Here is a 6,156-nt window from a genome sequence, read left to right as displayed (position 1 = left end):
ATCTTCCTTACTTATGACCAGTGCCAACTACCATTCTACTCTCAACTCCTATGAGTTTGGCCTTTTAAGTTTGGCCATATATAAAGAAGATCATTCAGTACATGAATGGTTGATATATATATATATATATATATATATATATATATATATATATATATATATATATAAAAGCTACCATCAACTTGCCTTAAAATAAAAGATAAGGGCATTCTGGTACAACTCACTGCAGAGGCACAGCTAGGGCGAGATGCACTGTGCATCATAGAAAGAGAGCAAGGCAAAGTTCACCTTCACTATTTCCTATTGTTGATAAAACTTTGAAGTTACACAATTTTAGTGACATTACTCATAAAGGCACTGTGGTTGTTTAAAATCAGTGGGGATAATAATGAGAGTAATTTGTGGGTAATTACGTTTCTGCTTTCCACCTGACAGTTATGCAAATGAGAAGTAGATGAACTACATGGTCATGTGATGGCTCAATTAAAATTAAGAAACATTTCTGGGAGGACTTTGAATAATGTAGGTAGGCGATTAAAATGCTAAATTAAATATGATTTATCTTAGTTACTTTTTTATTGCTATGAAAAGACACTGTGACCAAGAAAACTTAGAGAAGAGTTTATTGGGGGTTTACAGTTCCAGTCTATGACTACTGTCATGGTGGGGAGCATAGCAGCAGGCAGGCATTCATGGTTCTGGAGAAATGGCTGAGACTTACATCCTTATCCACAAGTAAGAGTCAGAGAGATGGGGGGAATGAAAGGAGGGAGGGAGGGAGAGGGGAAGAGAGGAGAGAGAGAGAGAGAGAGAGAGAGAGAGAGAGAGAGAGAGAGAGAGAGAGAGAATGGTGTGAGAAGTTTGAAATCTCAAAACCTGGTCCCAGTGACACATTTCCTCCAACAAGGCCACGTGTCCTAATCCTTCCCGAATTCTTCCATCAGCTGGGGGTCTAGTATCCAAAAACATACAAGTCATTCTTATCCAACCCACCACTCTGCTTAAACATAGTTTTATTGGGATAGATTTTCGATGCTATAATATTCAGTGTTTAAGGTGTACACACTGTGAAAACTCATCATATCATATCGACAGAGTTGTACAGTCGTGGCCATGATTTGCCTGTAGACTATTTCTATCACCATGAGCATAAGTTTGTGCCTGTTCCCAGTCACCCCATCTCCATGCCTCCAGTATTTCCCACTCAACTGTTCCTCTCTTGCCTTTCTAGGACATTTCACATAAACCAAATCATATAGTAGGTATTCTGTATTGATCTTCTTTCATGAGCATAATATTTCAATTTTAAATTGTCACATGAAACTACACATTGTTGGGAAGATTTGTTGTTTTTATATATGTGAACATTTTGCAACGCTGAAATTGGGCTAACAGTTCACACTTCTACAAGTATTGTTGGGACTATATTAGGAGGTTCTCTTATGGGAACAGCTATCAACACTTTATTCCTGTGTTTACCGAAGGTATCCATTTTGTTACATTACACTTTTAAAAACTAGTCACTAGTCGATGAGTATTTGAGTTAATTTCAGTTTTTCAAACCACAGTGAGTCATATACCCATAAATATTTATGTATGTATGTATGTATGCGTTTTTATTTATGCATGCATGCATTTTACTTTTCTTGGGCAGACTTTGAAGAGCAGATGTTGTAGTTTGAATAAGAATGGCCTCCATAGGCCCATATGTTTGGATGCATGGTCATTAGGGAGTAACACCAGGATTAGGAGGTATAAGCATAGGAAGTTGGAGTAGGTGCAGCCTTGTTGGAGAAAGTGTGTCACTGGGGGTGGGCTTTGGAGTTTCAAATGCTCAAATCAGGACCAGTTTTTCTCTCTATTCCTGTTGCCTTTGGATTCAGATTTAGGACTCCTTCAGCAACATGTCTGTCTGTGTGCCTCCAAACTTTCTGCTACTATTATTAGCCACCATGCTAATAATGGACGAAACCCCTGAAACTGTGAGCTAGCCTCAATTAAATGCTTTCCTTTATAAGAGTTTCTGTGGTAATATTGGCTCTTCACAACAAAAAGAAACTCTTAACTAAGATAGAACTTAATACCAAGAATGGTGTATTGTTGTGATAGTAGGCCTGGTCATGCTTTTGTTTGGAGAATATGGAACACTTTGGGATTTTGCACTAGAAAAGCAATTAGACACTTTAAGTAAGAACTAATAGGCTATCCATGTAGGAGCATGGAAGACAGTGATGCTGAGGGTGATTTGAACTGTGAGAGCTGAGCTCAAGGAGTCTCAGAGGGGAAGAATATTGGTACGTGGCCTAGAGAACATTGTGATATCTGGCAAAGAATGTGGCTGCTTTTTGCCTTTGTTTAAAATATCTGCCTGAGGCTAAATTAAAGCATTTTGGATTAATGGCGTTGGCAGAGGAGATTTCCGGGCAGCCAAGTACTGACTCTGTCATGTGGTTATTAGTGGTGACTTGTTTCCAGGTCTATAATGAAAATGAACAAGCTGACTAAGGAAAAGTCTAAAATGTACAGTTTGAGGAGAAAAGGAGCACCAGGAAGTGTAATAGAGATAAGTCCAGTGCTGGAGGAAATAAAAAGTTTAGAGACTGCTCCTAAATGAGATAAAGGGAGCGGTGACCTCAGGGCAAGACCCCCCTTCCTGCCTCCCCCAGTGCCTGTCATGGTGGTTCACACTTTTAATCCCAGCACTCAGGAGGCAGAGGTGACTGGATCTCCAAGCCAACTTGGCCTACAGAGCAACTTCTAGTACAGGCAAGTTTAGACAGTGAAGGAAAGCATCAAATACCACAAAGCTAGTTCAAAAGTATATGAATGAAGGTTTCTTGTTCTAGCCCCATCGAGCAGAACTTGACCGTTTTGGCCATGTAGGTGGTTCTGGACTTAGAGGTAAGGATAGAAGAAAGAGATTATGCAATTTCCTCTGAAGCTAAGAAAGCTGGTGAGGCAGCGGTCAGGAGTGTGTCAGGGATGTCCTTGCATGGAGGCACAGAAAGGCCATTGTGTGAAGCGGTAAAGGCAAAGCCTCAGTTGCATTGGAGACCCCAAGATGTTGGAGATGCCAGTGTTATGGGACATCTGCCAAGGAGAGCTGCTAACTGGGAGTGGAATCAGACCATGAGAGAGAAGTGTGTTGCAGCCAACAAAGCTGAGAGGAGTTGGTATCTGAAGAGCATTTGACATCAGACATGGAGATGCAGAGTTTAGAGTTTGCACTGCTGATTATAGGTTTTGCTTTGGTCTAGTATTTCCCTACCATGTTCCCTTTCCTCCCCTATGGAATGGTCATGTATATTCTGTGTTGTTATGTGTTGGAAATATGTGATCTGTTTTTCTATATTTTTAAAATTTATAATTTACAGATAATTACAGCTAAGAGATTGCCATAAGTTTCAGAAGAGACTTTGAACTTTTAGATAGTGTTGGGACAGTGATCGACTGTGGGGGGCATTTGATATTGAACTGAGTGTGTTTTAACATTATGATATAGATACAAGCTTTTGGAGACCAGGGAATAGCATGTGGTGGTTTAAACAAGAATGGCTCCTATAGGCTCATCTTTTGGATGCTTGGTCTTTAGGGAGTAACATTCCTTGATAGGAATTAGGAGGTGTGACTTTGTTTGAGTAGTTGTGGCCTTGTTGGAGGGAGTGTGCCACTGGGGGTAGGCTTTGGAGTTTCAAACGCTCTTGTCTCTTTCCTGCTGCCTGTGAATCCAGATGTAGAACTCTCAGCATCTCCAGCACCATGTCTGATACTCTTTCTGCCATGTTAATAATGGACCCTCTTACCCTCTTAAGCTAGGCCCAGTTCAATGCTTTTCTTTATAACAGTTTCTGTGGCCATGGAGGCTCTTCACAGCAACAGAACATTGACTAAGACAGCAGATATGCTGGGTTATAGCACAAGTCTGTCCATAAAGAACCTGACCATAATCCAGTCTCACTAGCAATGTATGTGATTTTGGCTTTCATCATCTTGAGTAAAACTTTTTAAATTTGGGGGTTTAATTGAACTCACCTTCTTGTATACCAATGCTATTTCACTGTAGCTTTGATCTCCACATTGCTATTTAATATTGTACACATCTGCATGTGCCCTATAGGCATCTCAGTAGTTTATTGGCATATGTTCCTTGATTGAATATTTATTCAGGTCCTTCTGCCATCTTAGATTGGGTTATTTGCTTATTTTCTACCTTACACCTCCTGGAGGGAAACTCAATCTCAAATTTATAGCCATTATTCCCTTGCATTTAAAATTTTGTCTTAGCATATTTTCCAAAATAAAACATTTGTTTCTTTTGCTTTAGAAAAATGAATTCATGGTATATGTACTCTTCCCCATTAGAACTCTGAATATTCTTCTAAATTCAATTTGACAAAATCAATTGTTTTCTAAGAAGAATCAATTATTTTTTTCAACAGGAAAGTTAACTTCAAGAAATGAAAAGAGTACAGATGAGACACATAGCTGCTGCTGTTTCTTCTTTGGAAGCTGTAAGAGTAGCAGAAAGATGTGGCTGGTGTTGGTGGCATCGACCATTGAACTGATCTGAACGTTGCATCTCTGTAGTCCTGTTTGGATAGGCTATTTTATTTTCAGTCTGTGAGATTAATTTGTGTAACCTCTATGTATTTTACTTTGAATCTGTTAATTTCATCTCTTATTTGTCTCACTGATTTTTAAAACATTGTTTCCTACTCAACAAAATGTTGGAAACTGATTATCAGGAATTGTGATTTGTATTAGATTGAATAGCCTCTCTCTCTCAAGGATGTGTTAGTGAGTTTGAGCAAAGGGAATTGGAGGTGTTTACTTTGGTTCCTGGCCTTCATGAGTAGAGTTGTGGGAGCTGGATTTGAAAACATACTCTTTGACCCCTTGCTCTGCCTTTTCAATGAAATAAGAACAAATCATTCCATTTTAAAATTCTCTAAATGGGGGTAGGGATTCATTTATCATAGTATAACATAAAATTGCTCTAAATCACTCAGTAAATTATAAATGTTATGTAAAAAGCTTATTAACATCAAAGTATCAAGTAGCTCTTTGATGACATTGGAGTATATACAAATAATAACAATTTGTTTAGGCAATGAAGACTGACATAAGGCTTATTGTGTGGGACAGGGATGTACAAGACTGAGAGTAGGTGTTAGATTGATAATAAATAACCCTGGTTGGAGTGGTGATAAAAAGGCCTTCCAGGAGACCAGATAAGAAAAATTCCTATATCCTTGGGCTTGACGTCACAAGTCATGCATGAGGAAAGCTTCTTTCAAAAGGAGAGAAATCACCTCTAGTACTAGAAACCTATGTAGCTTCCTGGAGATAATGAGCTAATGGGGTTTTTAGAGGACAAAGTTCAACTACTTTACTAAACAAGCAAAATTCTACATGATTCTAAATGTCTATCCTCATTCCCACAAGTAAATGTAGCTATCAGTTCTCATCAAAGGAAGACTCTTGCAGAAAACCCAACTGATCAAAATATAGGGAACAACTGATTTGGGGGTAACCAGCCCCAGTGGATACACCTACAATACAACTTTCACACCTAAGGCTCAGGGAACATCTGAGTAGAGAGGGCAGAATGATTGAATGAGCCCAAGGATCAGGAGCCCAAGGATCTCCTAGAAACAACAGGGAAATATCACTTAGAATGCTTCAACAATATGGTTGCTTAAACAAGAGCTGGACAGATCGACACCAATAGCTATGCCAACATGAAAGGATGAAGTCTCACAGGGATCCACCCCTAAACAAAGAACAATGGGCAATTAATGACTACAGAGGGGAGTCTTCTAGAGATGAGGCCCCTAATTGATTATCCAATACCAATTGTTTAGCCCTGAAATCATTTACATATATGAAACACTAAAGAGACTAAGCAGGTTTTATATATAAATTTATGTATTTACATACATATAGGTAACAATAACAGGAAAATAGGTCATGAATTTGAGAGGGACCAAGTTAGGGTACATGGGAGGGTTTAGAGGGAAGAAAGGGGAAGTTGGGGTGGTGGTGGTGGTAATATAATTATATTTTAATTTTGAAAAAAATAAAAGAAGGTCCAGGAAGAGGGTTAGAGGATAATCTATACCATGCCTCAAATTTGATCATCATCAAGGCCTTATT

The sequence above is a fragment of the Acomys minous genome, assembly GCF_964271855.1.
Source record: "Acomys minous genome assembly, chromosome: 6".
NCBI classification, from domain to species: domain Eukaryota; kingdom Metazoa; phylum Chordata; class Mammalia; order Rodentia; family Muridae; genus Acomys; species Acomys minous.
This window is presented reverse-complemented; position numbering follows the sequence as displayed.